General features: G+C 39.9%; 1 protein-coding gene across 1 annotated transcript in view; it reads left to right on the forward strand.

Annotated features, from left to right (window-relative positions):
• The window catches only part of LOC112264301 (hippocalcin), a 90,852-nt gene that overhangs the window by 32,147 nt on the left and 31,190 nt on the right, over positions 1-27,515 (forward strand). The window contains 1 exon segment of the mRNA XM_042295096.1: positions 24,299-24,324. The gene's annotated coding sequence lies outside the window, so the exon portion shown is untranslated.

A 27,515-nucleotide genomic window follows, 5' to 3' on the forward strand; every position in this document is an offset into this window, starting at 1 on the left:
TGTTGATCATTCTAGAACTTAATAAACAGAATGTTGGTAAAACACGTTCCGTTCTAAATGTTCCGTGGGTTGATCGTTGATCAGTTCAGCTCCATCGTCGATCGTACCACAATGTTCCGTTCTGTTTTAAGTGTTTAAAGCCCCAGTGTTTTGTACTTTAGCAAATGGTGAGTGAAGAGAAAGAGAAATAGAGCGATGGTATTATTGTCGTTGACTGTAGTTATTACAGATGGGTTTGCGTCATATGGGCATATTTTTTTCTATCTATGCCTCTGTCCACTTACATTCTCTCTCAGCACATGCTCTCTGTCTTTCTCTCTCTCTCGCTCTCTCTCTCTCTCTCTCTCTCTCTGTCTCTCTCTCCCTCTCTCTGTCTCTCTCTCTCCCTCTCTCTCTCTCTCTCTTTCTCTCTCTATCCCCCTCTGTCTCTCACTCTCTCTCTCTGTCTCTCTGTCTCTCTTTCTCCCTCTGTCTCTCTCTCCCCCTGTCTCTCTCTCTCTCCCTCTATCTCTCTCTCTCTCTTTCTCTCTCTATCCCCCTCTGTCTCTCTCTCTCTCTCTCTGTCTCTCTGTCTCTCTCTTTCTCCCTCTGTCTCTCTCTCCCCCTGTCTCTCTTTCTCCCTCTGTCTCTCTCTCCCCCTGTCTCTCTTTCTCTCTCTGTTTCTCTCTCTCTCTCCCTCTGTCTCTCTCTCTTTCTCTCTCCATCTCCCCCTCTCATTCTCCTAATTGTCTATTTCAATATGCATTAAGATATCAGTGTGAAAATGTACTGAGTGCATGTGTTCTCATAATTAGATGAGTTGGGTGTATACTCATTTCACCCTCCACAGCCATAAAACTGTGTGGGAAATAATTGATTCCTTGGCTGTTATTGTTAGTGCCAGAGTTCTAAGTATTAAAATAGAATTTAAAAAATATATTCAAACCATTAAACATTTGCATATCAGAGGAGTCTTATTCAAATAAACAACACACTCTGTGAATCCCAAATGGCACCCTATTCCCTACACTGGAGCCCTATTCTCTACACTGGCACCCTATTCCCTACACTGGAGCCCTATTCTCTACACTGGAGCCCTATTCCCTACACTGGAGCCCTATTCCCTACACTGGAGCCCTATTCTCTACACTGGCACCCTATTCCCTACACTGGAGCCCTATTCTCTACACTGGCACCCTATTCCCTACATTGGCACCCTATTCCCTACACTGGAGCCCTATTTCCTACACTGGCACCCTATTCTCTACACTGGAGCCCTATTCCCTACACTGGAGCACTATTCCCTACACTGGAGCCCTATTCCCTACACTGTCTTACACAGTAACTTCCTATGTTTTGGAGTACATGAACTTAAAGAACTTGTTTTGAATTGACACAAATAAAGTAAGTCCACAAACAAATAATGAGTTTACCCAACATATTAGTGTTTAAAAAAACACTTCATGTTTAGTGTCAAGCATAGTACTCATTCCACCAGCTGTAGTTTACCTGCTGTAGTTTACCTGCAGTAGTTTACCTGCAGTAGTTTACCTGCTGTAGTTTACCTACTGTAGTTTACCTGCAGTAGTCTACCTGCAGTAGTTTACCTACTGTAGTTTACCTGCTGTAGTTTACCTGCAGTCGTTTACCTGCTGTAGTTTACCTACTGTAGTTTACCTGCTGTAGTTTACCTGCTGTAGTTTACCTGCAGTAGTTTACCTGCTGTAGTTTACCTGCAGTAGTCTATCTGCAGTAGTTTACCTACTGTAGTTTACCTGCTGTAGTTTACCTGCAGTAGTTTACCTACTGTAGTTTACCTGCTGTAGTTTACCTGCAGTAGTTTACCTAATGTAGTTTACCTAATGTAGTTTACCTACTGTAGTTTACCTGCAGTAGTTTACCTACTGTAGTTTACCTGCTGTAGTTTACCTACTGTAGTTTACCTGCAGTAGTCTACCTGCAGTAGTTTACCTGCTGTAGTTTACCTACTGTAGTTTACCTGCTGTAGTTTACCTACTGTAGTTTACCTGCAGTAGTTTACCTGCTGTAGTTTACCTGCAGTAGTTTACCTGCTGTAGTTTACCTGCATTAGTTTACCTACTGTAATTTACCTGCAGTAGTTTACCTGCTGTAGCTTACCTGCAGTAGTTTACCTGCTGTAGTTTACCTGCAGTAGTTTACCTACTATAATTTACCTGCAGTAGTTTACCTGCTGTAGTTTACCTGCAGTAGTTTACCTGCTGTAGTTTACCTGCTGTAGTTTACCTGCTGTAATTTACCTACTGTAGTTTACCTACTGTAGTCTACCTGCTGTAGTTTACCTACTGTAGTCTACCTGCAGTAGTTTACCTGCTGTAGTTTACCTGCAGTAGTTTACCTGCTGTAGTTTACCTGCTGTAGTTTACCTACTGTAGTCTACCTGCAGTAGTTTACCTACTGTAGTCTACCTGCAGTAGTTTACCTACTGTAGTCTACCTGCAGTAGTTTACCTACTGTAGTCTACCTGCAGTAGTTTACCTACTGTAGTCTACCTGCAGTAGTTTACCTACTGTAGTCTACCTGCAGTAGTTTACCTACTGTAGTCTACCTGCAGTAGTTTACCTACTGTAGTCTACCTGCAGTAGTTTACCTACTGTAGTCTACCTGCAGTAGTTTACCTACTGTAGTCTACCTGCAGTAGTTTACCTACTGTAGTCTACCTGCAGTAGTTTACCTACTGTAGTCTACCTGCAGTAGTTTACCTACTGTAGTCTACCTGCAGTAGTTTACCTACTGTAGTCTACCTGCAGTAGTTTACCTACTGTAGTCTACCTGCAGTAGTTTACCTACTGTAGTCTACCTGCAGTAGTTTACCTACTGTAGTCTACCTGCAGTAGTTTACCTACTGTAGTCTACCTGCAGTAGTTTACCTACTGTAGTCTACCTGCAGTAGTTTACCTACTGTAGTCTACCTGCAGTAGTTTACCTACTGTAGTCTACCTGCAGTAGTTTACCTGAATTTGCCGATTTCAGTAAGAGTGTTGGAATTTGCCTGATGGGTTTTGTAATCCGTTCGTCATGTTCCATCCCACCTGATGTTACAACAAACTGCTTAATACTCATGTTGAAATATGCTTTTAATTCTTCAAACATGCATCCAACATTGTGTCAAATTATCATGAAGTTAAAAAACATTTTTAATTACCCACAATCCTCTATAAACTGGCAAGTTGTTGTTGCAAGAACTGTAGAACTGAACTGTAGAAAGAACTGAACAGAAATATTATAGAAATGTACAAAATATATTAGAATGTAGTAAATTAAATCACTCCATTTTATATAAATCTTTGGGTATTCTCATAAAATATATATTTAGAGGTAGCTATGCTCGTATAAAAGCCATTCTCTCCCGTTTGGAATTAGAAGACCTGAATGACCGATAATAGTATCGGTGTTGGGGAACACGCATATGAAAAAGGAGAACCTGGTATGACATTGCCTCAGGTCACAGCATGGTGATGCTAAGATAGCCACAACAAGCTACTGTCCACCACCACGGGTGTGTGTGTGTGTGTGTGTGTGTGTGTGTGTGTGTGTATGTGTGTGTGTGTGTGTATATGTGTGTGTGTGTGTGTGTGTGTGTGTGTGTGTGTGTGTTGTGTGTGTGTGTGTGTGTGTGTGTGTGTGTGTGTGTGTGTGTGTGTGTGTGTGTGTGTGTGTGTGTGTGTGTGTGTGTGTGTGTGTGTGTGTGTGTGTGTGTGTGTGTTTACAGACTGTGGAGAAGTGTACATACTCTCTCAGGTGTTCGTGATTGAAACACATCACAAGAAATCACTGTCAGATTGGATTGGAGACCAGCAGTATTCCCTGCCTGTTTGACCCAGATGGAAATAGATGGGGGGCCCATAATGACTGACTTCCTGAAAATCAGGACTCTAATCTACTCCGAGCCCCTACACAGATCTGCTCCTAAAGGGAGCTCTGACCTCCTAAAAGCAGGCCTGCTTCACTGTGGCCCCATTGTGTGTGTGTGTGTGTGTGTGTGTGTGTGTGTGTGTGTGTGTGTGTGTGTGTGTGTGTGTGTGTGTGTGTGTGTGTGTGTGTGTGTGTGTGTGTGTGTATCACTGTATGACTCCATTGTGCTGGTTGTAAAGTGGTGCGCTCCACCACTGCAGATTGAGGAGAGAGAGATTTGTTTCTCTTTTGTACTTTAACTATTTACACATCGTTACAACACTGTATATATACATAATATGACATTTCTAATGTCTTTATTATTTTGGAACTTCTGTGAGCGTAATGTTTACTGTTCATTTTTATTGTTTATTTCACTTTTGTATATTTTCTAGTTCACTTGCTCTGACTATCCTACCGATCCTTTACTTCGGCGATGTCATTTACAAAATAGCCTCTACTCAGCAAATTGGATGCAGTCTATTACAGTGCCATCCATTTTGTAACCAAAGCCCCATATACTACCCACCACTGCGGCCTGTATGCTCTCGTTGGCTGGCCCTCGCTTCATATTCGTTGCCAAACCCACTGGCTCCAGGTCATCTATAAGTCTTTGCTTGGTAAAGCCCCACCTTATCTTAGCTCCCTGGTCACCATAGCAGCACCCACCCGTAGCACAGGCTCCAGCAGGTATATTTCACTGGTCACCCCCAAAGCCAACTCCCCCTTTGGCTGCCTTTCCTTCCAGTTCTCTGCTGCCAATAACGAACGAATTGCAAAAATCACTGAAGCTGGAGACTCATATCTCCCTCATTAACTATAAAAATCAGCTGTCAGAGCAGCTTATCGATCACTGCACCTGTATACCACCCATCTGTACACTGCCCATCTGTACACAGCCCATCTGTACATAGCCCATCTGTACACCTCCCATCTGTACACCTCCCATCTGTACACAGCCCATCTGTACACAGCCCATCTGTACATAGCCCATTTGTAAACAGCCCATCTATACCTACCCCATCTGTACATAGCCCATCTGTACATAGCCCATCTGTACACAGCCAATCTGTACACAGCCCATCTGTACACAGACAATCCACAGCCCATCTGTACACAGCCCATCTGTACATAGCCCATCTGTACATAGCCCATCTGTACACAGCCCATCTGTACATAGCCCATCTGTACACTGCCCACCTGTACATAGCCCATCTGTACATAGCCCATCTGTACTCAGCCCATCTGTACACAGCCCATCTGTACATAGCCCATCTGTACATAGCACATCTGTACATAGCCCACCTGTACATAGCCCATCTGTACATAGCCCATCTGTACATAGCCCATCTGTATATATCCCATCTGTACATAGCCCATCTGTACATAGCACATCTGTACATAGCCCATCTGTACATAGCCCATCTGTACATAGCCCATCTGTACACAGCCCATCTGTACACAGCCCATCTGTACACACCCCATCTGTACACAGCCCATCTGTACATAGCCCATCTGTACACAGCCCATCTGTACACATCCCATCTGTACATAGCCCACCTGTACACAGCCCATCTGTACACAGCCCATCTGTACACAGCCCATCTGTACATATCCCATCTGTACATAGCCCATCTGTACATAGCCCAGCTGTACATAGCCCACCTGTACATAGCCCATCTGTACATAGCCCATCTGTACACAGCCCAGCTGTACATAGCCCACCTGTACATAGCCCATCTGTACATAGCCCATCTGTACACAGCCCATCTGTACACAGCCCATCTGTACATAGCCCATCTGTACACAGCCCATCTGTACACAGCCCATCTGTACATAGCCCATCTGTACTCAGCCCATCTGTACACAGCCCATCTGTACATAGCCCATCTGTACATAGCCCATCTGTCCATCTCCCATCTGTACATAGCACATCTGTACTCAGCCCATCTGTACACAGCCCATCTGTACATAGCCCATCTGTACTCAGCCCATCTGTACACAGCCCATCTGTACATAGCCCATCTGTACATAGCCCATCTGTCCATCTCCCATCTGTACATAGCACATCTGTACTCAGCCCATCTGTACACAGCCCATCTGTACATAGCCCATCTGTACATAGCCCATCTGTCCATCTCCCATCTGTACACAGCCCACCTGTACATAGCCCACCTGTACATAGCCCACCTGTACATAGCCCATCTGTACATAGCCCACCTGTACATAGCCCACCTGTACATAGCCCACCTGTACACAGCCCACCTGTACATAGCCCACCTGTACATAGCCCACCTGTACATAGCCCATCTGTACATAGCCCATCTGTACATAGCCCACTTGTACATAGCCCATCTGTACATAGCCCATCTGTACACAGCCCATCTGTACATAGCCCATCTGTACACAGCCCATCTGTACATAGCTCATCTGTACATAGCCCATCTGTACATAGCTCATCTGTACATAGCCCATCTGTACATAGCCCATCTGTACACAGCCCATCTGTACATAGCCCATCTGTACACAGCCCATCTGTCCATCTCCCATCTGTACATAGCCCATCTGTGCATAGCCCATCTGTACACAGCCCATCTGTCCATCTCCCATCTGTACATAGCCCATCTGTACATACCCATCTGTACACAGCCCATCTGTACTCAGCCCATCTGTACACAGCCCATCTGTACATAGCCCATCTGTACATAGCCCATCTGTACATAGCCCATCTGTACACAGCCCATCTGTACATAGCCCATCTGCACATAGCCCAGCTGTACATAGCCCACCCAACTACCTACAGTTGAAGTCAGAAGTTACACTTAGGTTGGAGTCATTTAAAACTAGTTTTTCAACCACTCCACACATTTCTTGTTAACAAACTATAGTTTTGGCAAGTCAGTTAGGACATCTACTTCGTGCATGACACAAGTCATTTTTCCAACAATTGTTTACAGACAGATTATTTCACTTATAATTCACTGTATCACAATTCCAGTGGGTCAGAAGTTTACATACAATAAGTTGACTGTGCCTTTAAACAGCATTCAGAAAATTCAACAAAATTCCAGAAAATGATGTCATGGCTTTAGAAGCTTCTCGTAGGCTAAGTGACATCATTTGAGTCAATTGTATTTATATGTATGTATGTATAGAAGTGTAGCTTTAATTTGCTATCTCGTGTGATTTCATGAACGTTTTATTTTTATAGTAATTTATTTGAATTTGACGCTCTGCATTTTCTCTGGCTTTTGACGCTACTGTCCCACATATCCCAGAGAGGTGAAGGACAACAAAGTCAAGTTATTGGGGTGGCCATCACAAAGCCCTGACCTCAATCTCATATAAATTGTGTGGGCAGAACTGAAAAAGCATGTGCGAGCAAGGAGGCCTACAAACCTGACTCAGTTACACCAGCTCTGTCAGGAGGAATGGGCCACAATTCACACAACTTATTGTGGGAAGCTTGTGGAAGACTACCTGAAATGTTTGACCCAAGTTAAACCATTCCATTTAAAGGCAATGCTACCAAATACTATTTGAGTGTATGTGAACTTCTGACCCACTGGGAATGTGATGAAATAAAGTGGTGAACTGACCTAAGACAGGGCATTTTTGAGGATAAAATGTCAGGAATTGTGAAAAAACTGACAACTGGCCTGGTTAAATAAAGGTGAAATAAAAATAAAATAAAAATGTGATAATAAAACATGTTGCCCTTTAAAACCCCTTGAATTTTGACAGAGAGATAAAATGTCAGGAAGAGAGAGAAAAAGAGACAACTGGCCTGGTTAAATAAAGGTGAAATAAAAATAAAATAAAAATGAGATAATAAAGACAGTTGCCCTTTAAAGACCCCTTGAATTGAGATTGACAGACAGAGACAGAGAGAGAGAGAGACAGAGAGAGAGAGAGAGAGAGAGAGAGAGAGAGAGAGAGAGAGACAGAGAGAGAGAGAGACAGAGAGAGAGAGAGACAGAGAGAGAGAGAGACAGAGAGAGAGAGAGAGAGAGAGAGAGAGAGAGAGAGAGAGAGAGAGAGAGAGAGAGAGAGAGAGAGAGAGACAGAGAGAGAGAGACAGAGAGAGAGAGAGACAGAGAGAGACAGAGAGAGAGACAGAGAGAGACAGAGAGAGAGACACAGAGAGAGAGCGAGACAGAGAGAGTAGAGAGACAGAGAAAGAGAGAGAGAGAGACAGAGAGAGAGAGAGACAGAGAGAGACAGAGAGAGAGACAGAGAGAGAGAGAGACAGAGAGAGAGAGAGAGACAGAGAGAGACAGAGAGAGAGACAGAGAGAGAGAGAGAGACAGAGAGAGACAGAGAGAGACAGAGAGAGAGAGAGAGAGAGAGAGACAGAGAGAGTAGAGAGACAGAGAAAGAGAGAGTAGAGAGACAGAGAAAGAGAGAGAGAGAGATAGAGAGAGAGAGAGAGAGAGACAGAGAGAGAGAGAGAGAGAGAGAGAGAGAGAGAGAGAGAGAGAGAGAGAGAGAGAGAGAGAGAGAGAGAGGCAGCTAAGGACAGATGACGTTGGTTGCTGTGTCATGGAGGTCATGGAGGTATTGTTATTGTAGAAAGGATAATATATGTTAAGAGCTCTACACACACACACACACACACACACACACACACACATGTTCTTTCAGAGTTATAATCTTCTCAGCAGCAGCCTTTTCCATAAGAATTAGAAGCTAAGCCCTTGACCTCAACGCTTTGACCCTGCAGCCCAGTCCTCAGCCCTCTCCCTCTCGTTCCCTTCACCCCTCCCGCTCAATTCAATTCAATAGGAAACATATGTTTACATTGCCAAGTGAAATAGATAATAAACATAAAGAATATTTACAATGGTCTTTGTTCTCCACTGGTTGCCCTTTTCTCGTGGCAACAGGTCACAAATCTTGCTGCTGTGATGGCACACTGTGGAATTTCACCCAATAGAAATAGGAGTTTATCAAAATTGGATTTGTTTTCAAATTCTTTGTGGATCTGTGTAATCTGAGGGAAATATGTCTCTCTATGGTCATACATTTGGCAGGAGGTGACGAAGTGCAGCTCAGTTTCCACCTCATTTTGTGGGCAGTGAGCACATAGCCTGTCTTCTCTTGAGAGCCAGGTCTTGCTTAGGCAGCCTTTCTCAATAGCAAGGCTATGCTCACTGAGTCTGTACATAGTCAAAGCTTTCCTTAATTCTGAGTCAGTCACAGTGGTCAGGTACTCTGCCACTGTGCACTCTCGGTAGGGCCAAATATCATTCCAGTTTTCTGTGTTTTATTGAAAATTCTTTCCAATGTGTCAAGTAATTACATTTTAATTGTATGTTGCTGTCCTGGGGCTCTGTGGGGTCTGTTTGTGTTTGTGAACAGAGCCCCAGGACCAGCTTGCTTAGGGGACTCTTCTCTTGGTTCATCTCTCTGTAGGTGATGGCTTTGTTATGGAAGATTTGGGAATCACTTCCTTTTAGGTGGTTGTAGAATTTAACAGCTCTTTTCTGGATTTTGATAATTAGCGGGTACCGGCCTAATTCTGCTCTGCAGGCATTATTTGGTGTTTTACATTTTACACTGAGGATATTTTTGCAGAATTCTGCATGCAGAGTCTCAATTGGGTGTTTGTCCCATTTTGTGAATTCTTGTTGGTGTTACTTTGACGGTATTACCGCCACACCGGCGGTCACGAGTCATGAAGGCAGTCAAATTCCACATGACCGTTTAGTCACGGTAATTAGGCTTCTCCAAACTCAGATGCTGCTAATGGTCATTAGTATCCTACCACACATGATAACTGCCTGGTACTCAGCACTCTATTGTCCCTCTAAACAGTCTGACATCAATGTAAATGTAATGAAAGATGTAAATCAAGATGCAAATCAAATCAAAAATCGAATCAAACACTTCATGAGAGGCCAGGAGCACATGTTGCGCAACATTTCTATATGCTTTGCAATTGCGTGAGAAAATGTGATGGCCTCTATTAAAAAGAGAGAGGAAGTTCCCATCAGCTTTCTATAGGCTAGGCCTACTATATTGATTTCTCAACTTTCCTAATATTAAGCACATTGCTTCTCTTGACAACAGGAGTATAGCCTACCTGGCTGGTATGAAAATGAATCACGGGAAAAGCGTCCTCCCTTCTCTATTTAAGTGCATAGATGTCATATATTTCTTCCTGCTGCCCCTGTTTGCATGATAATGGTCCATTCTAAACCAAAACAAATTTCACACATATATTATTTAGTATATGTATAATCAAGATTAAAACAAGAATAGTCTGATGGTGACAATATTAGCCTATCACCTGTGAATGATATACTATATTATCACTTTTGAAAGGCAAGAAACTATGCCTTTTTTTTGCGTGATTTTTTCTAATCATAGCCACACACCTCTTGTAGCCCATAGGCCTATAAGTTTTGATAAGGTTTGTATCACAACTAGAGCCAAAAATGTTGGAGAAGTGGTTTACCCATACATCTCCATTTTTTGATAGAATACTCTTCATGTTGTTGTTTGTTTAGTGTTTTCCAATTTTTCAAGAAGTGGTTAGAGTCTATGGTTTCTTCAATTACGTTGATCTGATGATTTCTGACATCCTTCTTTTTCTGTTGTGTATTTTTGGTTTCTCAATTTCTTTCTTACGTTTTTGCATTCTTCATCAAACCATGTGTCATTGTTGTTCATTTTCTATTTTCTATTTTTAGATTAGACAGTTAAGCTGAGAGGTCAAATATACTGTTCAAGTTTCTACTGTTCTCTCTCTCTCTCTCTCTCTCTCTCTCTCTCTCTCTCAGAGAATTTCTCATTTCTAGTATTTCACATGGGTTTTAAGCCCTAAGCCTTAGTTCTGTCAATAGACCCTGTTAAAGAGAGCGATCCCTTATTGGTCAAATGTATGGTTCCTCTTAGGAAAACGATGAGGACATCTGACTGTCAGGGTGAGATAATACATTGAGACGAAACGCTGTTGTTCTTGAAGCCTGTACAGTATGGACACACATGTTCATTACACACACACACACACACACACACACACAGGGGCCATAACAGTCTCTAGGGGTTTGTTAGATTGGCAGTGGTCCCTGTTGGACACATAGGAATTGTGTGTGTGTGTGTGTGTGTGTGTGTGTGTGTGTGTGTGTGTGTGTGTGTGTGTGTGTGTGTGTGTGTGTGTGTGTGTGTGTGTGTGTGTGTGTGTGTGTGTGTGTGTGTGTGTGTGTGTGTGTGTGTGTGTGTGTGTGTGTGCGTGTGTGAGAGTGTGTGTGTGTGGGTGCCAGCATGTGATCTATTCTGGTTGGTCCTTGTGAGAGCTCTAAATGTGTCTAGTATTCTCACTAGGACAGACAGGACAGAACAGTAGAGATCCAAGGACCTGGCCCCATTCTTATTTAGAACACCTCTATTTAATCTACTTCCCCTTCTCTACTTCCTCGCAATCCCTCATCATTCTAACATCTGTCTATCTTCCAGTCTCATCCTTTCTCTCTCTCTCTCTCTCTCTCTCTCTCTCTCTCTCTCTCTCTCTCTTCTCTCTCTCCCATCTCTCCTCTCTCTCTCTCTGTCCTATTTGATTCTATCAACGGAGAGACAGAGAGACAGAGAGAGAGGGAGAGAGAGAGAGAGAGACAGAGAGAGAGAGAGAGAGAGACAGAGAGAGAGGGGGTCATAGCAGAAAGAGAGAAAAGTCATTAGAGAAAGGGAGAAAGGTATTATATAGATATAAGGGAGAAAGGTCATCACTATATCACTGATTATATATATAATATCACTGTATCACTGATTATATATATAATACTACTATATCACTGATTATATATATATAATATCCCTATATCACTGATACTATATACATATAATACCACTATAATACTGATACTATATATATATAATACCATAATATCATTATAATACTGATACTATAAACATACAATACCACTATAATACAGATACTATATATATATATATATATAATTCCACTATAATACTGCTACTAGATATATATAATACCACTATATCACTGAAACTATATATATATATATATAATACCACAATATCACTGATCATATATGTCATACCACTATAATACTGATACTATATATATAATACCACTATATCACTGATAGTTTATATAATATCTCTATATCACTGATATTATATATAATATCCCTATATCACTGATACTATATATATAATACCACTATAATACTGATACTATATATATATAATACCACGATATCACTGATATTATATATATATAATACCACTATATCACTGATCACTGATATATATATATATATATATAATTATATATATAATATCAGTATATATAATGGTATTATAATTATATATATATATAATATGTCACGACTTCCGCCGAGGTTGGCTCTCCTGCCCGTTCAGGCGGTGCTCGGCGGTCGTCGTCACCGTCCTACTAGCCACTACCGATCCCTTTTCGTGTATCTGTTGGTTTTGTCTGATTGGTTTCACCTGTGTGTTGTTTAGTTAATTAGTGTCTGTATATAATGTAGGTTGTCCCACCCTTGTTTTGTGCGGGATTGTTTATTTTGTCATTCATTTTGGTCTGTCGGTGTTATTGTGTTTCTTATTCTCCGGTTAGTCTGTTATCCTGTGTTTGGATAATTTCCCCCTGTGTGTGTTTGGGTTCACCGTGTTTGTTTTGTTCACCGGAGAATCAACTTTATATCGCTATCTGCTCTCTGCGCCTGATTCCACCCACCTTGATTAGACGTGACATAATATCAGTATTATAGTGGTATTATATATTTTTTTTATTTATTTATTTATTTCACCTTTATTTAACCAGGTAGGCAAGTTGAGAACAAGTTCTCATTTACAATTGCGACCTGGCCAAGATAAAGCATAGCAGTTCGACACAGACAACGACACAGAGTTACACATGGAGTAAAACAAACATACAGTCAATAATACAGTAGAAACAAGTCTATATACAACGTGAGCAAATGAGGTGAGAAGGGAGGTAAAGGCAAAAAAGGCCATGGTGGCAAAGTAAATACAATATAGCAAGTAAAACACTGGAATGGTAGTTTTGCAATGGAAGAATGTGCAAAGTAGAAATAAAAATAATGGGGTGCAAAGGAGCAAAATAAATAAATAAATAAAAATTAAATACAGTTGGGAAAGAGGTAGTTGTTTGGGCTAAATTATAGGTGGGCTATGTTACAAGTGCAGTAATCTGTGAGCTGCTCTGACAGTTGGTGCTTAAAGCCAGTGAGGGAGATAAGTGTTTCCAGTTTCAGAGATTTTTGTAGTTCGTTCCAGTCATTGGCAGCAGAGAACTGGAAGGAGAGGCGGCCAAAGAAAGAATTGGTTTTGGGGGTGACTAGAGAGATATACCTGCTGGAGCGTGTGCTACAGGTGGGAATGCTATGGTGACCAGCGAGGTGAGATAAGGGGGGACTCTACCTAGCAGGGTCTTGTAGATGACATGGAGCCAGTGGGTTTGGCGACGAGTATGAAGCGAGGGCCAGCCAACGAGAGCGTACAGGTCGCAATGGTGGGTAGTATATGGGGCTTTGGTGACAAAACGGATTGCACTGTGATAGACTGCATCCAATTTGTTGAGTAGGGTATTGGAGGCTATTTTGTAAATGACATCGCCAAAGTCGAGGATTGGTAGGATGGTCAGTTTTACAAGGGTATGTTTGGCAGCATGAGTGAAGGATGCTTTGTTGCGAAATAGGAAGCCAATTCTAGATTTAACTTTGGATTGGAGATGTTTGATATGGGTCTGGAAGGAGAGTTTACAGTCTAACCAGACACCTAAGTATTTGTAGTTGTCCACGTATTCTAAGTCAGAGCCGTCCAGAGTAGTGATGTTGGACAGGCGGGTAGGTGCAGGTAGCGATCGGTTGAAGAGCATGCATTTAGTTTTACTTGTATTTAAGAGCAATTGGAGGCCACGGAAGGAGAGTTGTATGGCATTGAAGCTTGCCTGGAGGGTTGTTAACACAGTGTCCAAAGAAGGGCCGGAAGTATACAGAATTGTGTCGAGAGGTGGATCAGAGACTCACCAGCAGCAAGAGCGACGTCATTGATGTATACAGAGAAGAGAGTCGGTCCAAGAATTGAACCCTGTGGCACCCCCATAGAGACTGCCAGAGGTCCGGACAGCAGACCCTCCGATTTGACACACTGAACTCTATCAGAGAAGTAGTTGGTGAACCAGGCGAGGCAATCATTTGAGAAACCAAGGCTGTCGAGTCTGCCGATGAGGATGTGATGATTGACAGAGTCGAAAGCCTTGGCCAGATCAATGAATACGGCTGCACAGTAATGTTTCTTATCGATGGTGGTTAAGATATCGTTTAGGACCTTGAGCGTGGCTGAGGTGCACCCATGACCAGCTCTGAAACCAGATTGCATAGCAGAGAAGGTATGGTGAGATTCGAAATGGTCGGTAATCTGTTTGTTGACTTGGCTTTCGAAGACCTTAGAAAGGCACGGTAGGATAGATATAGGTCTGTAGCAGTTTGGGTCAAGAGTGTCCCCCCCTTTGAAGAGGGGGATGACCGCAGCTGCTTTCCAATCTTTGGGAATCTCAGACGACACGAAAGGGAGGTTGAACAGGCTAGTAATAGGGGTGGCAACAATTTCGGCAGATAATTTTAGAAAGAAAGGGTCCAGATTGTCTAGCCCGGCTGATTTGTAGGGGTCCAGATTTTGCAGCTCTTTCAGAACATCAGCTGAATGGATTTGGGAGAAGGAGAAATGGGGAAGGCTTGGGCGAGTTGCTGTTGGGGGTGCAGTGCTGTTGACCGGGGTAGGAGTAGCCAGGTGGAAAGCATGGCCAGCCGTAGAAAAATGCTTATTGAAATTCTCAATTATGGTGGATTTATCAGTGGTGACAGTGTTTCCTATCTTCAGTGCAGTGGGCAGCTGGGAGGAGGTGTTCTTATTCTCCATGGACTTTGCAGTGTCCCAGAACTTTTTTGAGTTAGTGTTGCAGGAAGCAAATTTCTGCTTGAAAAAGCTAGCCTTGGCTATTCTAACTGCCTGTGTATAATGGTTTCTAGCTTCCCTGAACAGCTGCATATCACGGGGGCTTTTCGATGCTAATGCATCGATATATCGATATATATATATATAGTATCAGTATTATAGTGGTATTATATATACATATATATAGCATCAGTGATATAGGGATATTATATATAATATCAGTGATATAGGGATATTATATAATACCACTATATCACTGATATTTTATATATATAATATCCCTATATCACTGATACTATATATATAATACCACTATAATACTGATACTATATATATATAATACCACGATATCACTGATATTATATATATATAATACCACTATATCACTGATCACTGATATATATATATATATATAATTATATATATAATATCAGTATATATAATGGTATTATAATTATATATATATATAATATGTCACGACTTCCACCGAGGTTGGCTCTCCTGCCCGTTCAGGCGGTGCTCGGCGGTCGTCGTCACCGTCCTACTAGCCACTACCGATCCCTTTTCGTGTATCTGTTGGTTTTGTCTGATTGGTTTCACCTGTGTGTTGTTTAGTTAATTCGTGTCTGTATATAATGTAGGTTGTCCCACCCTTGTTTTGTGCGGGATTGTTTATTTTGTCATTCATTTTGGTCTGTCGGTGTTATTGTGTTTCTTATTCTCCGGTTAGTCTGTTATCCTGTGTTTTGGATAATTTCACCCTGTGTGTGTTTGGGTTGACCGTGTTTGTTTTGTTCACCGGAGAATAAACTTTATATCGCTATCTGCTCTCTGCGCCTGATTCCACCCACCTTGATTAGACGTGACATAATATCAGTATTATAGTGGTATTATATATTTTTTTTATTTATTTATTTATTTCACCTTTATTTAACCAGGTAGGCAAGTTGAGAACAAGTTCTCATTTACAATTGCGACCTGGCCAAGATAAAGCATAGCAGTTCGACACAGACAACGACACAGAGTTACACATGGAGTAAAACAAACATACAGTCAATAATACAGTAGAAACAAGTCTATATACAACGTGAGCAAATGAGGTGAGAAGGGAGGTAAAGGCAAAAAGGCCATGGTGGCAAAGTAAATACAATATAGCAAGTAAAACACTGGAATGGTAGTTTTGCAATGGAAGAATGTGCAAAGTAGAAATAAAAATAATGGGGTGCAAAGGAGCAAAATAAATAAATAAATTAAAATTAAATACAGTTGGGAAAGAGGTAGTTGTTTGGGCTAAATTATAGGTGGGCTATGTTACAAGTGCAGTAATCTGTGAGCTGCTCTGACAGTTGGTGCTTAAAGCCAGTGAGGGAGATAAGTGTTTCCAGTTTCAGAGATTTTTGTAGTTCGTTCCAGTCATTGGCAGCAGAGAACTGGAAGGAGAGGCGGCCAAAGAAAGAATTGGTTTTGGGGGTGACTAGAGAGATATACCTGCTGGAGCGTGTGCTACAGGTGGGAATGCTATGGTGACCAGCGAGGTGAGATAAGGGGGGACTCTACCTAGCAGGGTCTTGTAGATGACATGGAGCCAGTGGGTTTGGCGACGAGTATGAAGCGAGGGCCAGCCAACGAGAGCGTACAGGTCGCAATGGTGGGTAGTATATGGGGCTTTGGTGACAAAACGGATTGCACTGTGATAGACTGCATCCAATTTGTTGAGTAGGGTATTGGAGGCTATTTTGTAAATGACATCGCCAAAGTCGAGGATTGGTAGGATGGTCAGTTTTACAAGGGTATGTTTGGCAGCATGAGTGAAGGATGCTTTGTTGTGAAATAGGAAGCCAATTCTAGATTTAACTTTGGATTGGAGATGTTTGATATGGGTCTGGAAGGAGAGTTTACAGTCTAACCAGACACCTAAGTATTTGTAGTTGTCCACGTATTCTAAGTCAGAGCCGTCCAGAGTAGTGATGTTGGACAGGCGGGTAGGTGCAGGTAGCGATCGGTTGAAGAGCATGCATTTAGTTTTACTTGTATTTAAGAGCAATTGGAGGCCACGGAAGGAGAGTTGTATGGCATTGAAGCTTGCCTGGAGGGTTGTTAACACAGTGTCCAAAGAAGGGCCGGAAGTATACAGAATTGTGTCGAGAGGTGGATCAGAGACTCACCAGCAGCAAGAGCGACGTCATTGATGTATACAGAGAAGAGAGTCGGTCCAAGAATTGAACCCTGTGGCACCCCCATAGAGACTGCCAGAGGTCCGGACAGCAGACCCTCCGATTTGACACACTGAACTCTATCAGAGAAGTAGTTGGTGAACCAGGCGAGGCAATCATTTGAGAAACCAAGGCTGTCGAGTCTGCCGATGAGGATGTGATGATTGACAGAGTCGAAAGCCTTGGCCAGATCAATGAATACGGCTGCACAGTAATGTTTCTTATCGATGGTGGTTAAGATATCGTTTAGGACCTTGAGCGTGGCTGAGGTGCACCCATGACCAGCTCTGAAACCAGATTGCATAGCAGAGAAGGTATGGTGAGATTCGAAATGGTCGGTAATCTGTTTGTTGACTTGGCTTTCGAAGACCTTAGAAAGGCACGGTAGGATAGATATAGGTCTGTAGCAGTTTGGGTCAAGAGTGTCCCCCCCTTTGAAGAGGGGGATGACCGCAGCTGCTTTCCAATCTTTGGGAATCTCAGACGACACGAAAGGGAGGTTGAACAGGCTAGTAATAGGGGTGGCAACAATTTCGGCAGATAATTTTAGAAAGAAAGGGTCCAGATTGTCTAGCCCGGCTGATTTGTAGGGGTCCAGATTTTGCAGCTCTTTCAGAACATCAGCTGAATGGATTTGGGAGAAGGAGAAATGGGGAAGGCTTGGGCGAGTTGCTGTTGGGGGTGCAGTGCTGTTGACCGGGGTAGGAGTAGCCAGGTGGAAAGCATGGCCAGCCGTAGAAAAATGCTTATTGAAATTCTCAATTATGGTGGATTTATCAGTGGTGACAGTGTTTCCTATCTTCAGTGCAGTGGGGAGCTGGGAGGAGGTGTTCTTATTCTCCATGGACTTTGCAGTGTCCCAGAACTTTTTGAGTTAGTGTTGCAGGAAGCAAATTTCTGCTTGAAAAAGCTAGCCTTGGCTATTCTAACTGCCTGTGTATAATGGTTTCTAGCTTCCCTGAACAGCTGCATATCACGGGGCTTTTCGATGCTAATGCATCGATATATCGATATATATATATATCGTATCAGTATTATAGTGGTATTATATATACATATATATAGCATCAGTGATATAGGGATATTATATATAATATCAGTGATATAGGGATATTATATAATACCACTATATCACTGATATTTTATATATATAATATCACTATATCACTGATACTATATATATATACATATTTATATATTTATATATATATATATATAATACCACTATATCACTGTAGTATATATAAATATATAATACCACTATTCTATATATATATTACAGATATTATATATAATAACACTATATCACTGATTTTATACATATATATTATCACTATATCACTGATACTATATATATATATATATATATAAAATACCACTATATCACTGATATTTTATATATATATATAATATCACTATATCACTGATACTATATATTTTATATATATATATATATATATATATATATATATATATAATACCACTATATCACTGATACTATATATATATATAATACCACTATAATACTGATACTATATATATATATATATAATACCACTATATTACTGATATTATATATAATACCACTATATCACTGTTACTATATATATATATATATATATATAATACCACTATAATACTGATACTATATATATATATATAATACCACTATATTACTGATATTATATATAATAACACTATATCACTGTTACTATATATATATATATATATATATATATATATAATACCACTATAATACTGATACTATATATATAATACCACTATATCACTGTTACTATATATATATATATATATATATAATACAACTATATTACTGATACTATATATATATATATATATATATATATATATATATATATATAATACCACTATATCACTGTTACTATATATATATATAATACCACTATAATACTGATACTATATATATAATACCACTATAATACTGATACTATATATATATAATACCACTATATCACTGTTACTATATATATATATATATATATATAATACCACTATAATACTGATACTATATATATATATAATACCACTATATTACTGATATTATATATAATACCACTATATCACTGTTACTATATATATATATATATATATATATATAATACCACTATAATACTGATAGTATATATATAATCCCACTATATATATATATATAATACCAGTATATTACTGATATTATATATAATACCACTATATCACTGTTACTATATATATATATATATATATATATATATATATATATATATATAATACCACTATAATACTGATAGTATATATATAATCCCACTATATATATATATATAATACCAGTATATTACTGATATTATATATAATACCACTATATCACTGATACTATATATATATATATAATACAACTATATTACTGATACTATATATATATATATATATATATATATATATATATATAATACCACTATATCACTGTTACTATATATATATATATATATATATATATAATACCACTATAATACTGATACTATATATATATATATAATACCACTATATTACTGATATTATATATAATACCACTATATCACTGTTACTATATATATATATAAAACCACTATAATACTGATATTAATATAGAATCATAAGTAATATTCTAATAATTAATGTGAATCTGATAATACGAACATCTGTGTGCTCCATTGCTGTCTGTTTGTGCAGATTGATTAGTAATGCCTTGTTGAAATACAAATGGGAAACATCATGTAGATATCGATGTAAAGAGTCGATCATTTTATGCAATTCATCATTACAACTGATGAACAGACCCTGATGCTACGCGTCAGTGTGATTCATATCTCATATTTCCCCTCTTTCAGGGCTAATAGGTTCTGTGTTTGTAGATGGACTGAGTGGAGTGAAGCCTCAGCAGCCAAGGGGATAATGGCTGGGGTCATTTTGAGTTGTTTTTGATGTTCTTCAAACTACTTTTTAATGTTATTTAAATTGTATAGAAAGGCAGTGAATGAGCTTCGACATATTGTATCTTGACAACTTGATTGCTGACATACAAACATTTGGGACGATATCAAGAATTGACTAATACAACAAATACCAAAAGAGGGTTTGGGGGTGTTTTCCTTTATTACGGAGAATAGCCTTCTATTCTATTCCTCTTTCCCCCTTCCCTCTTTCTCACCTCTAGCCTTCTATTCTATTCCTCTTTCCCCCCTTCCCTCTTTCTCACCTCTAGCCTTCTATTCTATTCCTCTTTCCCCCTTCCCTCTTTCTCACTTCTAGCCTTCTATTCCTTTCCTCTCTCCTCCCTATCTCCCCCTCTCTCCTTCCTCTCTCCTTACTCCCTCCTTCTCTCTCCCTCCTCTCTTTTTCCCTCCTCTCTCCTCCCGCTTTCCTCTCTCTCTCCCTCCTTCTTTCCCTCCTCTCTCTCCCTCTTTCCTCCCTCTCTCTCCCTCTTTCCTCCCTCTCCCTTTCTCTCCCTCTTTCTCTCCTCCCTCTGTCCTCCATCCCTTTCTCTCTATAGGATCAGCAGATGTTGGTGACCCAGTTAGACCCAGGAACAGATGTTTGATGTGTGGTCTGTCTGTCTGTCTGTCTGTCTGTCTGTCTGTCTGTCTGTCTGTCTGTCTGTCTGTCTGTCTGTCTGTCTGTCTGTCTGTCTGTCTGTCTGTCTGTCTGTCTGTCTGTCTGTCTGTCTGTCTGTCTGCCTGCCTGCCTGCCTGCCTGCCTGCCTGCCTGCCTGCCTGCCTGCCTGCCTACCTGCCTGCCTGCCTGCCTGCCTGCCTGCTATTCTATGTGTATGTGTCTGTCCCAGGAGGGCGGTTTGTTCTTTAAGTACCAGGATGGAGAAATGGAAGGAGGGATGGAGAGACGAAGAGATGGACAGATTGAATAGAGGCAACAGGGAATTGAAAATGAGTGTGGTGAGAAGAGAAAGAGAGGTGTTTTTCTGTATCTTCCTGGTCGGAGTACTATGAGTACTGCTGTGCAGTGACCAGTTCATTAGACTGGAGAGAGAAACATGAAGGAAACACAAGTAGAGCAAAGAAAGCAAGGAAGTAGAGAGTGGAAAGGTCATCTTTCACAGAATGTGATGTAGTCATCACCATGTAAGCAGAATTCTGTGGCTGTGTGTGTGTGTGTGTGTGTGTGTGTGTGTGTGTGTGTGTGTGTGTGTGTGTGTGTGTGTGTGTGTGTGTGTGTGGCTGTGTCATGCTGTTATTAGAACCCCAAACTCACTGAAACTTCATGTTCCATTTGTTGTTGTCATTTTATTCTTCTCTCTCTCTCTCTCTCTCTCTGTCTCTCTCTCTCTCTCTCTCTGTCTCTCTCTCTCTCTGTCTCTCTCTCTCTCTATCTCTCTCTCTCTCTCTCTCTCTCTCTCTCTCTCTGTCTCTCTCTCTCTCTCTCTGTCTCTTCTGTCTCTCTCTCTCTCTCTCTCTCTCTCTCTCTCTCTCTCTCTCTCTCTCTCTCTCTCTCTCTCTCTCTCTCTCTCTCTCTCTCTCTCTCTCTCTCTCTCTCTCTCTCTCTCATAAATATTTCCAACTCCAAACACATAGACATCAATATTGGGCAAACTATCCTCCAAGTTGGCACCAAGTGTTCCATGACAATGTTCCTCCAAGTTGGCACCAAGTGTTCCATGACAATAACGTTCTGATTAGGATTTTTAGAATTATTTTTTTGGTATCAAACATGACATGCAGGTAAGCTGTTAGCACTTAGCCCATAGCTCTGTTAGGGAAGCCTGGTTCCTCCCTTCGGAGCCTGGTTCCTCTCTAGGTTTCTTCCTTCCAGGGAGTGTTTCCTTTCCTCTTGCTCACTGGGGTTTTAGTCTGGGTATCTGTATTGGCATAACTGATGAAAAAGGGCTTGATAAAAATACACATGATTGATTGATTTGTTTGAGAGATGTGTTGTTTCTCTGATGGTTCTGTGAGGGTTCTGTGATGGTTCTGTGATTGTTCTCTGGTGGTTCTGTGGTGGTTGATTTATGTACTTGTTTATGATCTAAGAACAATGCTCATTACCATGCTTTAGCTGTGAAGGCATTTGTGATTTATCAACTGAAAGAAAATATAACGTCAACAATAACAACAAGTTATGTAATGGTATCATCATGCCCAAAGTAAATTGCCTGTTACTCAGGCTCTGAAGCCAGGATATGCATATAATTGGTACCATTGGAAAGCAAACACTTTGACGTTTGTAGAAATGTTGGAGAATATAAAATAATGTAGGAGAATATAACACAATAGATACGGTAGGAGAAAATCCAAAGAAAAACCAACCGGAAGAGACCATGCTCTTACAATGGAAAGTATAGGGGCATACTGAATTCTAGCTCCCAGGATGCAATTATTATGGCTTCCACAGGGTGTCAGCAGTCAATGTTCAAGGTTTCAGGCTTGTAACTTCCCAAACGAATAAGAAATATCAGTTTTAGTACAGGGACACAGTCTTAGAAATTTGTGTTTGGGCGCCCCATGAAGACAAGATGCACTTGCTAAAATCGGTTTCCTATTGAACATACTTCTTTCCGTAAGAAATATTATAGTTTGATTACATTTTAGGGTATATGAGGAGTAAATAGAAATGTATTTTGACTTCGATGTCGCCAACTAAACAAACTTTTTTAGATATAAAGATGGATTTTATCTAACAAAACGACACTAAATGTTAGAGCTGGGACACTTTGGATGACAAATCAGAGAAAGATTTTCTAAAAAGTAAGTGAATATTTAATTGTTATTCGTGAATTTATGAAACCTGTGCCGGTGGAAAAATATTTTGATGTGGGGAGCCGTCCTCAAACAATCACATGGCAAGTTTTCTCTGTAATAGCTACTGTAAATCAGACAGTGCAGTTAGATTAACAATAATTTAAGCTTTCAACCGATATAAGACACTTGTATGTACATAAATGTTTAACATCCATCATTTTTATGATTATTTATTTGAATTGCGCGCCCTCCAGTTTCACCGGAAGTTGTCCCGCTAGCGGAACACCTAGCCCCATGAAGTTTTTAAAAGTCAAAAGCATTTCCAAAGCTCTCACCTCGATTGTATTATATACATGAATAAAATATATATATATATATATTATAATTATCTTGCATATCTTAATTTATTTTCACTATTAACAAAAAATATTTGTAATAATGTGAGTACTTCATAAGAAGGATTGTTAACAATAAACAAGACTGGCATTACCAAAATTACATTTTTTTGGCAAACAATTATTATTTTGGGAAAAAGATAATATGATTCATCATGTATTGTCCCTAACATCATTATCCCTTAGCAACACACACACACACACACACACACACACACACCCTACCCTTCCCCTACAAACATCCACAAGCTCAGGTGTCCAACCCATATAAATGACAGGTTGTAATGCAACAAAGTGGGAAAAACGCCAAGGGGAACGAATACTTTTGCAAGGCATTGTAATACAGGGAAAAAACCCATAAATAACTACGATCTTAACCGGTATTCACCAAGGTTCTCATCTTTCATTACATGATGGGCATAGACACATGTAGCTTACATTCATCCTCTCTAAAAATCAGGGGGTTCAACAAGGGTTCGTCTACGATCCTCAAAGTTCTATTGAAGAACCGTAGGGTTCTTGGCGCTGAAAATGTACCCCCCAAAAGGTTCTTCCACGATCCCCGTAGGAGGTGTGGTTCATTGAGGAACATCCTTAGTTGGGGGGGTTCTTGAAAAACATAACTGCCTAACTGAAAAATGTTGATTTGAATTTGAAAGGACAGCAGTTGCAGGAACTTAACTGAAGAATGTAGATATCTCAATTTAAGGTAAGGTTTGTCCCCTGTATGATCTAAGTGGATATTGTTTTATGATGATATCATAAATCTTTTGATATTTGTGCAAATCTTTCTAAAAACTGAAAATGGACACAATTCAATGGATATCAATCAACAAAGAGGTAAGAATATGTAGGCTGTAATTATATGTAGGCTGTAATTATATGTAGGCTGTAATTATATGTAGGCTGTAATTATATGTAGGCTGTAATTATATGTAGGCTGTAATTATATGTAGGCTGTAATTATATGTAGGCTGTAATTATATATCGTAGACCAGCTGTATTGGCTGCAGATGACTGAACTGCTCACTTGTGTGTGTGTGTGTGTGTGTTTCTGCAGGTATTCAGACGAGGAGGCATACAAAGGTATGTCAATTAGTATTGGTGTGTTATGTTATACAGATCACATGTACCATCCTCCTCCCTGACCTCTTCATTAAATACCCCACAGGCCTCTACATTATGGACGTGGTATGTGTATGAAAACCATTATCAAAACTGGGGTTTTTAATCCATTCACATTCGCAACAAAAACCAAGGTATGATTACTGTCATGTGCAATTATCTGTCATTATCTATAATTACAATTGATGGGATTCACTGACTTCAACCTCTCTTCACCTCTGATGAATATAACAGGAAACCTGTTTGATCACGACGCACTGCAAAATCCTTCCAGCTATGGCTCAACACAACACAGTAACATCAACACAGTAACATCAACACAGTAACATCAGCACAGTAACATCAACATGCCAGAGGATCAACACAGTAACATCAACACAGTAACATCAGCACAGTAACATCAACACAGTAACATCAACACAGTAACATCAACACAGTAACATCAACACAGTAACATCAACACAGTAACATCAACACAGTAACATCAACACAGTAACATCAACACAGTAACATCAACACAGTAACATCAACACAGTAACATCAACACAGTAACATCAACACAGTAACATCAACACAGTAACATCAACATGCCAGAGGATCAACACAGTAACATCAACACAGTAACATCAACACAGTAACATCAACACAGTAACATCAACATGCCAGAGGATCAACACAGTAACATCAACACAGTAACATCAACACAGTAACATCAACATGCCAGAGGATCAACACAGTAACATCAACACAGTAACATCAACACAGTAACATCAACACAGTAACATCAACATGCCAGAGGATCAACACAGTAACATCAACACAGTAACATCAACATGCCAGAGGATCAACACAGTAACATCAACACAGTAACATCAACACAGTAACATCAACATGCCAGAGGATATACCCATTGGACTTATTTGGATTTTAACAATTCTGCTTTGTCACTAAAATCATAATAAACCCTGAGAACTCTAAAATATTGTGTTATTGTTGTTATTGTTATGCATATTATTAATAATAATATTAATAAAAGGGGAGGATGGGTTGTTACAAAATTAACCCCAAAAGGTTCATTCAAAATGTTCTTTGAAGACCCCCTTTTAATTCAAACAAATAATCGTAATATTAAACATTTTTTAACAAGATTTTATATCATTTAAAAGCTTAAATTCTTGTTTATCTAACTGCATTGTCCAATTTATAATAGGCTTTACAGGGAAAGCATACCATGCGATTGTTTGAGGACGGCGCCCCACATCAACATATTTTTCAACCAGCACAGGCTTCATAAAATCACAAATAGCGATTAAATACATCACTTACTTTTGAAAATCTTCCTCTGTTTGCAATCCCAAGGGTCCCAGCTACAACATGAATGTTTGTTTTGTTAGATAAAATCCTTCTTTATATCCCAAAATAGTCTATTTAGTTGGCGCCATCAATTTCAGTAATCCACTCGTTCAACATGCAGACAAAGGAATCCAAAAAGCTACCGCTAAACTTTGTTCAAACAAGTCAAATTACGTTTCTATTAAATCCTCAGTTACCCTACATTCTAAATAAACTATAATATTTAATAAGGAAAGAAGTATGTTCAATAGAAAATGTGTCATGTGCGATCAAACTGATTTTCCACTTTGACTCTTTGTACCAGATCTCCAAATTCTTCCTCGTTTTGGAAGAAACAAGCCTGAAACCTTGTTCAAAGACTGTTGACATCTAGTGGAATACATAGGAATTGCAATCTGGGAGATATATTTGCATAGGACCCATAGCTTCCCATTATAAGAGCTAAACCAAAAAAAAGTATATTCTGGTTGGTTTTTCCTTGGATTTTTGCCTACCATATCAATTGTGTTATAGTGTCATACATTATCTTAACATGAATACAAACTTCAAAGTGTTGTCTATCCAATGCTACCAATTATATGCATATCCCAGCTTCTGGGCCTGAGTAACAGGCAGTTTACTTTAGGCACATCAGTCAGGCGGAAATCCAGGGAAATAGACCCTAGTCCTTAGAGGAAAGGGTTTTTAGAGGAACGTATAGGGGTTCCCCCACAATTTCAATTTGAAGAGCCCCAGGAACCTTTTCTTTTTAGAGTGTGGAGGGGGTTTTATATACCTACAATACATACAATACATACAGTAGATATAAAGAGAATGTCAGCTCACTGTTTTACTCCTCTCTAACTTGATATTTTAAATAAAGCTTTGGTGATTCATCACTCATTCATATATCCTTATGTACATATTCTTTATCCCCTTACACTGTGTATAAGACAGTAGTTTTTTTTTGGAATTGTTAGTTAGATTACTTGCTTTTTATTACTGCATTGTCGGAACTAGAAGCACAAGCATTTCGCTACACTCGCATTAACATCTGCTAACCATGTGTATGTGACAAATACAATTTGATTTGATTTGATTTGATTTGATTTGATTTGATTCAGATTTACAATCTGTCTCACGAGCCAAACCCTTTATCGGCAGTCTTGATTACTTTGTTGTTGTTTTGGGCTGGACCCCAAAAAAATCATCCTTAATTGAGAGGAGGTTGGTTATGGAATGGAGGACAAAAAACGTGTTTATTATGTTTATGAATAGGAAGTATACGAAAAGCACATTTCTCTTGTTCAATGCTCATATGGGCAGTGTGCGGCACAGCTAAATAGGCTGCATTCCTGCTGTTTGGTCTTAAATATCCCTTCCATCGCTGTCTGAAGTTCAGCCAGGTCCCCCCGTGATACACGTCAGGATTCAACGTCCATCCATGTCTGAGTACGTCAGGAGATTACGTGGAAACCGGCCACTAGGGGGCAACAGTGAGCTCTATTACCTTCAAGTAGGTTTGGGTTTCTTGCTAGTGCTAGGTCATTGTGGACGGTGATGGCAGATGGGTGTAAGCATCTGCCTCTGATTCCAAAGGTTGCAAGTTTTTAAATCAAGTGATAGAAATATGTTTTTTGAGATTTTTGTTTTAAGTCTATTCCGAACCTTAACTCTTACCTTAACCATTCAGAGTTGATGCCTAAACTGAACGCTAACCTTCAAAATGTGACGTTTGCAACAACTTCAAAATTTGAGAAACATGGACGAACGTCTAATTCTGACATGAGACTGTGAGAGCCGGTTGCTGAAATTATAAT

This window comes from Oncorhynchus tshawytscha, linkage group LG13 (assembly GCF_018296145.1).
Source record: "Oncorhynchus tshawytscha isolate Ot180627B linkage group LG13, Otsh_v2.0, whole genome shotgun sequence".
Taxonomy (NCBI): Eukaryota; Metazoa; Chordata; class Actinopteri; order Salmoniformes; family Salmonidae; genus Oncorhynchus; species Oncorhynchus tshawytscha.